The sequence below is a fragment of the Thermobia domestica genome, chromosome 8 (assembly GCF_964235325.1).
Source record: "Thermobia domestica chromosome 8, izTheDome1.hap1.1, whole genome shotgun sequence".
Lineage (NCBI taxonomy): Eukaryota > Metazoa > Arthropoda > Insecta > Zygentoma > Lepismatidae > Thermobia > Thermobia domestica.
The window spans coordinates 166,002,123-166,014,526 of NC_137461.1; the positions used below are offsets into that span (position 1 = coordinate 166,002,123).

Here is a 12,404-nt window from a genome sequence, read left to right on the forward strand (position 1 = left end):
CGATAATAAGAAAAAAACAGAAGGATCCCAATGGAGTCGAGGTTTGCCCGCTCAAGTCACCTTGGAAATGAAATAATGTTTACGAAACACTTTTGGAAATATGACAATTTATTTGAAAAGCTACAGAAAGAAGAAAAATGACTGGCGGGGATTAGGTTAGCTGTAGGAACCCACTATAAATTATTTTGAATCATTAAGGGATGATAAGAAGAAAAGTTATATTTTTAAGTATTGTTTGTTAACGTGAAAGGAAAGAAATCCCTATTTTTTCCCTCAGCTTTTTTAGTTGCAAGCAGGTTTTATTGTTACTCACCTTAAGGGAGAACAGGATTTTACATTCTGCGTGGTTACTTTTTTTCTTTTTAGGGAACATAATACCTTCATATTTTGTATTATATTATCATCTTGACCTGACTTTTTTTTGTCAAGAAAGGTAGGGGTTGTGTTAAATTGTTATTTGAAGTTGAGAGTGGAACAAGTTGTATAGTCCTTTGTTTCTTTGAAGGACGGTATATGATGTTTTTTCTTTACGTCCCCTTATATAAGACCGGATTGTGAAAGTCAGATTATTTTTGTTCATGTGCACGCGTGAAGCTGTGTTTCTGCTATTTGCAAATACTTGTGTTCTACGCCTGAAGTTTGAAACAGTAAGGTAAGTTATTATTTTTTATTAATTTAGCTAAGTTGTGCTGTTAGCGTAATGCAGGATTAAGATTACGCATCAAACTTGAATATACTAGAATTCAGATATTGTCTTCATATATATATATATATATATATAGGAAATGACGATTTGTTGGTTATAGTATTTGAGGAGGGAAGAAAGGATTATGGAAGTGGCCTGGGACCTATAAGTTAGGTACCATCCTGACATTAGTGTAGTGTAAATACAAAGAGGGCTCAAATAATTTTCTAGTTTTGGTTCATTTCCGCGAATGGAACCTATGACTGCTTACACTTAGAACTACAATATAGATAATGTTGGAAGATATATTTAGCATCGCGGTTATTTGTATAAGTAAGAATCAATTTTTGACAACAAATAGACCACGTTAATTGTTGGTCAATACGTTAGCTATATGAAACATGAACTTATATTTACAAACTCATATTATATATCTTGGGATCTGAACTATTGTTGGGAATGGAAGCTACGTTTTGCGTACATTTAGTGTTACTTACTTTAATTTCAGTTTACCCTCCTGTTTAGCAGGTAAGCTATATGAGACGAAAGTTGTATTGTATTTATATATGGGGGACCACATACCGTAGTTTTACGGAGCACATAGTTTTAGCTAATGTTTGTGTTTACTTAAAAAGACGGACTTTTAGAATTGTGTAGGGAGTTCCCTCAAGAAACGCCATTTTCGGAAAGCCTTTTTTGCTTATTGTACATAATTTATTTAGGCATAAAATTTTTACTGCTTACTCTCGAAAATAATTGGAGACCAAAGTATTGTCCTTTGGTGGAAGCTACGTTTTGCGTACCTTAAGTGATAGTTAATTTAATTTCAGTTTACCCTCCCGTTCAGCAGCTAAGCTATATGAGACGTAAGCCTGTATTATATTTATATATGAGGACCACATACCGTAGTTTGCGGAGCACATAGTTTTAGCTAATGTTTGTTTTACTTAAAGAAACACGGGGTTTTTAGAATTGTGTAGCTAGTTTCCTCAAGAGCCGCCATTGTTGGAAAAAACTTATTGCTTACAAAAAACTTATTGTAATTTTTTTAGTCCTAAAATTTTTACTACTTACTCTCGAAAATAATTGGAGATTAGAGTAATGGTCTCTTTTTTAAGCAACAATATACGATTTACGAGAGGAAACAGAAGTGAATTTTTTTTTGGTTTCTTATATTTGTAAATGAAATTTCAAAATCTGGGGAGGAGATCTTTCATGTTTGTGCACTTTTTTGCCCTTACTTACATTCTCAAAAGCAGGAACATGGTATAGAATGTACTTAGATAGAGTATGACAATGTTTGGAACTGTTTCTGTATTATGCCAGTTACTGTTTTTGGAGAATCACACTGTAAGAACACTTTATAACGCATAGTTGTATTATGTTTTACTCGTGACATCTGCAATAAATGCCAATTATTAAAGCAGAGTATAAAATAATTAAGTGAAATAGAGAGACTGGGTTGTGTTCTGCTTTGCATGAGAAAATTGATTGAAGGAAATTATAGTGGCCATATATATTGCGTAATATTTGAAAATCAAAAATGATATGCTTAAGTGTTTAAATGTGTTCCTAAAATGAGGAACGGAGCCAGGCTTCGGACCCCAGACTAAGGGGGCCGCCATCAAAATCCCTTTCTTTAATACTAGCTAAGCAGCTTATTATATTACAGGTTTCAGACCAATGCTAATCTTTCCACTTGCTGTATTACTAAGCTAAGTCTTCTTCCACTAACGTCTTCACGATACGTTTTGTTTGTGGGGGTGGCTTGTTTTTGACATTTGAACGTTACACTATAGTATATGTGCATTTAACTGTTAATAATGAATGTAATTATTGGAAACTTGGAACACATTAAAATATTATAGTATAGTTTTGGTTGTTTCGATAAGCCTATGAGACAGAAAAGAAAATTTACGCAGTGGAATTATTCGTAAGATTGGGGAGGGACCGTTGAAATAGTCGACTCCAGGGCCTCAAAAAATTTAATCCGCCTACCTGGTTACAATGAATGATGTAGAAATAAAGAGAAATGCCAAAAAGACAAGAGGAAAAGGGGCAGACAGAGAAACTTATTGCTAATATTCGTACTATTATTTTCCATTTTAAATGTATTTCTTTCGAGATGATGTTAGATTATAAACTTTTGGGTAACTAAAACTGAATTTCTGTACATTTTTTCTTTGGAAGATCAGGAGGAGGACGAATGGTATTTAAATAAAAGTTTCCATTCTGTTTAATAACTAGCTGAACTAATTACAATAACTATAAGTACTTTGACTTGAAAAGTATTAACACTTTTTTTTGAGAGACAATTTTATAAAGTAAAATCAAATAAATTGTTGCGTGCAAGTCATTATTGAAAAATAATGTTCCTATATACTTTTTTTAGGCGAAAGGAGGGGAGAAAATTCAAGACAGGAAAACGGACACTTGGTGGCAATGGAAATTAATTTAGTATTGCATTTGGGAGCTATCATTTGTTGTGTTGTATACGTAAGAAGTTCGGTAATTCCTGACAGATCCGAGATATTTTGCACCGAACTGAATCATTAAGTAAAAATTAAGAGCACGGAATCAATTGTTTTTTACTTATATCAGATGGAAAACACGCATTTAAAACGGTGTTAATGATATTTTGGTGGGCAGAGAAAGGCTGTCTATATTTGGAAAGTAATTCATTTCTTTGATAAAGAGATGTACTCCGATACGATCATGAAATAGGACTCGATTTTAAAATGTAGGTACGGAGAAGAATCCAAAAATGAAAGATAGTAAGATCTAGTCTAGTGATTGTCAGATTTATGCGTTTTTAGGGGAGATGCATGGTAATCATTAGATATAAGGCAAACCTTTCAAATGTGTTAGTGGAGAATAAAGGAAGACTGTGATTGACAATTTTGGTGCGGGACAAATGGGCGTACAGATCAAAAGGAAGGGATTCCTGTTTTTTAATTTAGCTGTTGATCTAGCGTCACGATGGGAAACGTGCATTAATTGATCAAGCATACATGTTCCACAATGAGGGTATGGAGAAGAATGTAAATATTTTTTCACGAGTTTTGCTCTTTTGTTGACTGCATCTAGATATTGAATTTTTGGTCTTCCTCTTCCTGGTTTACCTTCCACCTTATCCTCTATTAACCCGGTGGTGCATACTACTTTATTTCCGATCGCTATAATTTATTCCATGAAGCTTTTATTGTTTGTGTTACATACTAAAAATCTCAAGAAATTGTCTATGAATGATACATTTTTAATGGTTTACGGTCGAGAGTTTTCTTGTTACGTTTGCCTTGCTTTTTTCTGCGGTTAGTTGTTCAAGATTAAAAATAGTTTGCTATCAGTACTATGAATCTTTATTAAAGAATTCTTTCATAGTTTCTTCTATATAGAGGGTTAACAGCATATATTCGTGAGGCACTTTATAGTTCTTCTGATTGCTTTTGATTTGTAATACTGACTTTATACTATTTTACACTCTTGGTAACTATCCTAAACTCTACTAATACTTTATAATTATTATTCTAGCTATCCTTATATAAAGTAACAATAGTGGTTTTAGGACGAGAAAATTGTGGGAAGGGTTTAACAAATGATAAACATGTTCGTATAGAACACAGAATGCTGTAACAGTTGCGTCATTGATTCAGTTTGTGTTGTAGAAAGCAACATTTACGAAATGTGAGTATGGAGAAAATAGATTACTTTGCTTATAAGGAACATATATGAAATGTTACTAAATGTTGCATTCTTGTTTTAGTATAGCAACCGAATAGAACCGAATAGGCAGAGGTCTGCTAAAATAGTATCAGGAAAAAGAAATCTTTTGTTTACATTACAATAGCACTTGTTTATTTTAAACTTACCCCACGCTAAAACTTAATCGTTACATGAAATTAAGAGACAAACGAAGAAGCATAACAAAGGAAATATTTTGTAATATCGATAAACATAAAGAGGTGACGGTGACCTACACCAATTTGAATATATCAGAATAAGCTTATTGATACTATAAATTTTGGATGGTACGGAAGAATTTTAGTTTGACATATCCAAGCGTTGTACTTTTGAATTTGAATCTTTCATCTTGGTATTACATATTGTTTTTTCTTACTTTAATTTTGGCATTACTATTTTTCGCTTCTAGCTAAATTTTATATAAGTTGTCCTGATCCGATGTCTGTGTTTGCTGTCCTTCCAACCATGCTTTTAGCTAACCTGTTTTTCTTTTGTTTAAATTAGTATTGTAGGTTTAACTTATTTGTAACTTAATTTCTTAATTTAACATAACCTAATCGGCTTACCTTTTCTTGTCATACAATATAGCTGACATTTATTGTCCTTGGTATGAACCGATAAATATTTTCCTTATGTGATTTCTTATTTGATACCTATAAGTCTTCGTTTTCTGTTAGCCATTACTGTTCCCGATTTTATTTCCTTATTCAAACTAAATTTAATTTATTGTATTTCATCTCTGCTTTATTAGTCATTGGTCATCATTCGAAACTGGTTGACGGCAATAATTATAAATTAATTTACATTTTCTAAGATCTAATATTTAGATGGTTCCTAATATAAATGAGTTAACATACGTCGGATGACCTACTTTCTTTCCTTCTTGTAATACACATCCTTGCTTGTATGCCTTTTCCTAACCAAAATTTCTCCCTCTCTCTCAGGCTGAGGAAGAAAATAGGGATTTCTTTCCTTTCACGTTAACAAACAATACTTAAAAATATAACTTTTCTTCTTATCATCCCTTAATGATTCAAAAGAATTTATAGTGGGTTCCTACAGCTAACCTAATCCCCGCCAGTCATTTTTCTTCTTTCTGTAGCTTTTCAAATAAATTGTCTTATTTCCAAAAGTATTTCGCAAAACATTATTTCATTTTCAAGGTGACTTGAGCGGGCAAACCTCGACTCCATTGGGATCCTTCTGTTTTTTCTTATTATCGAGCATTTTCCCCTCTTTTCTCTTTCTTCTTTCAAAGAAGGGTTTTAAAATGACTCAAAAAAGGAACGAGTAAAATTTCTTAAGTAAACCACACATGCAATATGTCCTACCTACAGCAAAATAAATCGTAAAACACAATATGTAACTTTATTTGATCTTTTCGAATACTTCAAAGAAGTCATATTTCTTCGATGGAAGGGTCTCAATATATATCATATCAATGACAATGCAGCGTCCAAAATTTATATTCCTAAATTGCCTTTTCTCACACTACACAAAGAAATGGGTTGAATCGACGTATCTCAAACCTAAAATGCTGGAATTCCAACTGAGCTTTACTTAAAAAATATCACCTAAGTAGAAATAATGAAACTTATGACCACCAAAGAAATTGCCGCGCTTTGATAAGAGATAACACATATCTAGTGTTTAAGTGTGGATAAAGGAAGATAGGCAGTGTGCAGGGAGCTGATGCAAGAGTCTGATGAAATTGAGTGAGGTTTTTTCCTGGTGGTAGTTGAATGACCTTTGTGGTCCTTCAGGACCACAGTGGATGGTTCCCAGTCCATGGCCCCTACCGTATGTAATTGTTTACAATATGGCCCCCAGGACCCACACGAACAATATGTGAGAAGTGAAATATATAGCAAGCTATACTCATACACTATGTGTGTGAGCAGATAAAAGAAATTGGCCCCCAACCCATGGCCCCCAGGGACCAATTAAAGAATATATATATATTTCGTTTTTAAACAATTGGAACATCACCGAAAGCAAAATTTTAAAAAAATTCTTCCTAAAACACGTTGTATTATCGCGGTTCTATGAGTCAGGCTTCATTCCATAATTTACCGCTAGAGTGCAGCACTTATTAGTGATTGGCTCAGTATTACCAGATGTAGGAACTTTGCAAGGTTTGCGAACATTGCAAGATTAAACTTGCGGGAATCATAGAGAATTTGTTAATAGTGTGTTTAATTAATATATATATATATATATGAACATTGCATTGAGTGAAACTTTGATAATTATTCCTTAGTTACTGTTTTTGTATTGTGGTAAATTTTTGTATTGTGATGACTTGCTCCATGAAATGTTAGGTTCATTTATTAGTTAAGCTTTCTAGTATGGTGTTAATAACAAGATTTGACATGAGGCTCATGATTTGTAGTTAGGATATGAAACGCAACGTAACGTACAAATTAAGAGTGTACTGAGAAGCAATTACTATGGGGGATGTAACAACAACTTGTGAATAATCCATGTTTACAGATTTGCGTTTAAAGTTGCAAAAAGGATTGTTTTTCTGTGAATTAGCATGGGCGTATGCAAGTTTTGCGATATGTAAGAAACATTTTTATAGATCCGAGCAATACAGGTCCTTTGTGAATTTGCGTTGGGTGTTTGCAACTTAGTAATATATCATTTTACTTTAGTAAGGCACAGTGTGTTTATCAGAGACAAGTTAGTAAAACACAGTGTGTTAGTCACAGACAAGTTAGCGACATGCTAGTTCTTTACTAAACAGGATTTATTAATCATGGCTTAATTACAGACAAGGTAGCAAGACACAGTGTGTTAGTCATAGACAAGTTTGGGAATGGTTTGATATATTTTGAATATAATAAATTATTATTTGATGTAGGGGCGCATACAGACTATACTTTTAATACCGTTATGGAATGAAGACAACGAAACCCAAAATATAAACCTTTAGTCTGAGAATGTATTACTTGTTGTGGGGGTGCATACAAGTTACAATATTATAAAACCCTTATGAAAATGATGAAACGCAACGCAACGCAGCACATAAACTTGTAGGGAACGCATACAGACTATAATATTAAAACCCGTATGGAATGAGAACGCATCGCATAAACCTTTAGTTTGAGAATAAATTATTTGTTGTACAGAAACACAGACATTGTCTTAAGCTATTTTAGAATGGAATGAGGACTTTGCAAGACATGAACCGTTTTCTACATGTGTTAAAGTGTACTGAGTATTTTTGCAATTGACCGTTAGGGGGTAGCACTTACTAGAGAGTTGCGTGAAAACATGTATGAACTTGTTGGTAATTATGACGTAATGTATGTTATATATATAAACGCATTACGCAGTTTTGATATATTATTGTACGCCGTCAGACCTAACGTGTTGTTTACCCTTGACTTATTTTAAAATAAATATTATCAGTGCCAGTACTGAATTGAAAATATAGAATTTAGTGAAAAGTCGAAGAATATTATTCCAGTTTTAAAGTGTGCTAATTTTGGCCGAGAAATATAAAACTTGCAGTTGCAGAATAAAAACAAGCGAGGTGTGCCCAACATTTTCCCCCAATTTTGGAGTTTAATTTTTGAAGAACAACTAAGGATCAAAAAGGTGTGTATTATATATATTTTTATACTTAGTAATACTTCATTAGTCAATCAATATTATTAAAGAACAGAGAGAATGACTGTTTGTGGACATTTTAAAATTATAGAAACTGAATATTCCTTTTCATATCTTTATAATTTTACTATAACTTAAAATTTTTTGATTACTTTCTTTGCATATGAATATAATTCAACTGAAGACTTAAAATTATTGATTTGTCTTTTTCTTTATTGTGTGAAACTCATATATTAAACTGAACTTGATAACTCAAAATAATTTTTCTCCTTTTATTTCTTTCAGATGGATTTCTTTTGCCCAGCTGCTGAACTTAATATGGTTGATGAGATCTACCTGCAAGAAGTGTTGAGTGGTCTCATGATTACCCCCGAGTCTTTAGCACGTGGAAGGCAATTATGGAAATGCAAAGGCTTGGTCATCGGGGGTCGGAGAGATGTGACGCTGTATTACGCGCTCTTCGTGCCTTTGAAAATAATGACATTTTATTATTACAGCACTGCGTAAGCAGTGCCGACATTTTAGATTTATTTCTGTTTGGATTATTTCATACTAAAGAATCTTATGATTATGCTCAGGACAGATTCATGTATTTAATGGCATGCGGAGAAGGACAGATAGATAGAATAAAAGATGCCGAGCTATCCAACATTTTTGATTTTGGTTCGCGGTTCATTTCGAATGAATGTTTAACTCCATCTGAAACACCCATAACCGTGACCCCTCGAGAAAGTCATAACTTGAGTGATACTAAGTCACATTTATTAAGTAATGGAGACTTTGGCACTTTTAGATGGGGTAAATCTAAATACCGTTGAATAAGAAGAAATGAGGAGATTGGCTGAAAATACGAACAATGCTTTGGTTATACCCAAGCAAGACGTTCAGGGACAAAATTCTGTATACAACCCACAACCTAATCTTTGTGTACCGGATAATCATGGTTATGGGAGCCAATTTACTTCTCAACCTGGCCCGTCACACGCCCCTGATTCAGTAATGTTTGGATATGGGAGCAATAATGATAATAGTACAAATAGTACTAAACGTAGTGATAATAATAGTAGTAAAACAAGTAGTGGTAATAGTAATAATAATAATGACGGGGAAAATCAGAGCAATAGTAATTTCGAAGTTGTAAGAAAGTAGAAAAAGGTTTCGTAAGTTTCATCTTACGGGCCATGAAATCGTGGTTAGACCTGTGGATAATGAAAGACGTATTAATAATCCAGAGGCCTATATTGAAAGTTTATTTAATTTTGCGTTATAACATGTGTTATCTAATGCTCGTCCCACAGATTATATTGGACTGTACATAGATAGTAGTAATAATAGAAATAACAATTCTGTGTATGTCCCATTTAGAAGGAAACACGATTTTTCTGCTCGAACTGTCCTTTCCTCAATTGAACGAGTTTTAAATTCAAATGAGGATTTCCTTTTGGGGCAAGAACTACTTTTTCGGTTCCACTTGGCAGAGAGTATGCATGGAAAAGGAAGACCTAGTAAAAGGAGCGCCCTTGAAAAATATTCTAAACAGCAAGATTATTTGGAAAAGCGTTTAATACGCATAGAAACAATAATATGTATTGTCTTCCCATGTCAATTGTGTGGTGGATTACAAAACACACTGCAAGTAGCCAAAGTTTGTACAAGTTAAGAACAAGAGATTATGATACATGGGTTCTTAAAGCAGAAGTTCTCTGTGAGATGGCAGGTGTTAACGTTAAGGCGAAGGGGGTTGTGATTTTAAAGACCCAATCATATTTGATTGGTGAATATCAAATTGTGGTTTATGAGGAAATTGAAAAAATAATCCGGAATATATAGTACGTTACGCAGGAGAGTATGCAGAGAATAAGGTTTTTATTTAGTATAAGAGAGGTGACACTATTAGTCATTTTGAACCCATTCGTAATATTAAAAGTTTTCTTGGGAAAGTATTGCTATCATTGTTTGCAAGGCTATAATGGGTTAGCATATAAACATAAGTGTGAAAGTTAGTGTTCTCGTTGCGAATGCAAACACGTGCGAGATTATACGGATAAGAAAATTAAATGTGACGCATGCAATAGAGAGATTCTGAGGGTGCTTGTTTTGAGAAATCTGAAGCGTAATAAAGCGAATAGATCTGTTTGTGATAATGTTAAGGTCTGCAATAATTGCGGTATCATCTTTGATAACAGGAGTCGAAAATCAGATCATGTATGTGGTGAACATTTCTGTTCAACATGTCATAAGCATGTAGATATCACCCATACATGTTTTGTGCAACGACAAAATCCTGTACATACTAATAGGTTTATGTACATTGGTTAGGATATAGAGACGATGTTAAAGGCACCAAATGCGCGCGGTGAAATAGAACATGAAGTAGTGCTGGTATGCTGTAAACATATTTCTTATAATTGCATGAGTAAAGGCATCGATGAGCCCTGTAAGACATGTGGTTATAATAATGGAAATCGTTCGATTTCTTTTAAGACAATGACTGACTTTATTAATCACGTACTTGTAAACCGACCCGACTTTAAACGTATAGTTTGTGTGGCACACAATTGCAGCAGATCTGACGGTCTTTTATGCCTTAGAAATCTAATAGAAGAGCAGCATATTATTCCTAATGTGATTATTCATGGTCAGAAAATTTTTACTATTAACATTGGAATTTTTTTATTTTTTTAATGTTTCATTTTTATTCCTTGGATGTAGACTAAGCAGACTCCCCAAAACTTTAGGCTTGCGCGGAAATTTACGAAAGGGAGATTTCCCATACTTATTTAATACCGAAGAAAATCAAAATTATGTTGGTGCCTATCCCCAAATTGAATTCTATGACTGAAAAACGAAGCACCGAAGAAAAACAAGAATTAATTGCCTGGCACGAAAAACGTGCGCTAAGTGGCGAGGAGTTTAACCTCAAAAAGGAAATGCTTCCTTATTGTGAAAATGATGTTAGAATTCTAGCAGAAGCGATCACCAAATTTAGTGACATTATTGAAGAGAAAACGAATGGTTTGCAATGTTTCATCAGATCATCTACCATTGCAAGTCTTGCGATGCGTACATATCGTACTTTGTACTTACCTGAGAATACTACCCCCGTAATTTCCGCGTTGAGTTTCCATCATAAGACAAAGTATAGTACAAAAGCTATGCAATAGCCTATGTATATGGAAAAACAATTAGGGATAGAAATCCAGCATGGTAGAGGAGGGGAAAAGTATATTGGTAGGTACCAAGTCGATGGATGGCATGAAGGACTCAACGCTGCCTTCGACTTCATGGGTTGTTACTGGCATTCATGCCCGCGTTGTTACTCTTAGAACCGTGACGCCATTTGCATGATGCGCAAGACTCGTACAATACGATGGAAAAAAGATATGAACAAACAATGCTTCGCCGGAGGTACCTGAAAAGTTTAGGTATAAACCTATATGAAATCTGGGAAATATTTGGGATGAAAAGGTAAAGACGGATAAGGATGTACAAATGTTTATTAAAGAACGTTGTAGTAACCTGCCTGATTTCCTTCTTCCCAAGAACTGTTACAATGGCGGACGCACTGAAGTGTTCAAATCTTACGTCAATTGTACGGGTAATGAGCAAATTGCATACGCCGATATTACTTCGTTATATCCATATGTGATGTCACGTAAACCTATGCCGGTTAAATCGCCTAAGATACATACGGGGCCGGACTCTCCAGATGTGGAAAGTATTCATGGTGTAGTAAAATGTACTATTTTGCCCCCGAAGGACATATTTTCCAATTATTCCGTACGTTGCGGGAGGTCGATTACTTTTCGGTCTCTGCCGTACATGTATGGAAGAGGAAAACACTAACGATTGTACTCATAGTGACGATGAGTGTGCTCTTACAGGGACATTTTGTACTCCAGAGTTACACCTGGCTCTTCAAAAAGGATACAAAATACTCGATATACATGAAATATGGGAATTTGAACTCATGGATCCTGAAAAAGGGAATTCAGGTGGTTTGTTCGGAACTTATGTGAATTCATTTCTTCAGATGAAGCAGGCAGCCCCTGGTTTTCCTGCTTAATGTAAAACTGAAGAAGACAAACAAAAATATATCGAGGACTATTATGCCCATGAAGTCATACAGCTAAATTATGATAACATCAAGACGAACCCGGGTTTGAGGCAATGTGCAAAACTTTACCGCAATTCATTATATGGCAAATGGGGACAGCGCACTGATACGTCACATTCTGTAATCGTTAGTGACGAAGTCACGTTTCTTAGGTATTTAACAACGGCACGGTATGAAATTCAAAGTGTGGTCCAAATTAATGATGATCATTTAATTATCACTTACAGAGACATTGAAACTGAA

The 12,404-nt window shown here is 34.4% G+C and overlaps 1 long non-coding RNA gene across 1 annotated transcript in view; it reads left to right on the plus strand.

Annotated features, from left to right (window-relative positions):
• Positions 1–509: 509 nt before the first annotated feature.
• The window catches only part of LOC145693339 (uncharacterized), a 570,535-nt gene continuing 558,640 nt past the window's right edge, over positions 510–12,404 (plus strand). Inside the window, exon 1 of the long non-coding RNA XR_014132746.1 lies at positions 510–652. This is a non-coding gene — a long non-coding RNA (uncharacterized LOC145693339). The remainder of the gene's footprint in view (positions 653–12,404) is intronic.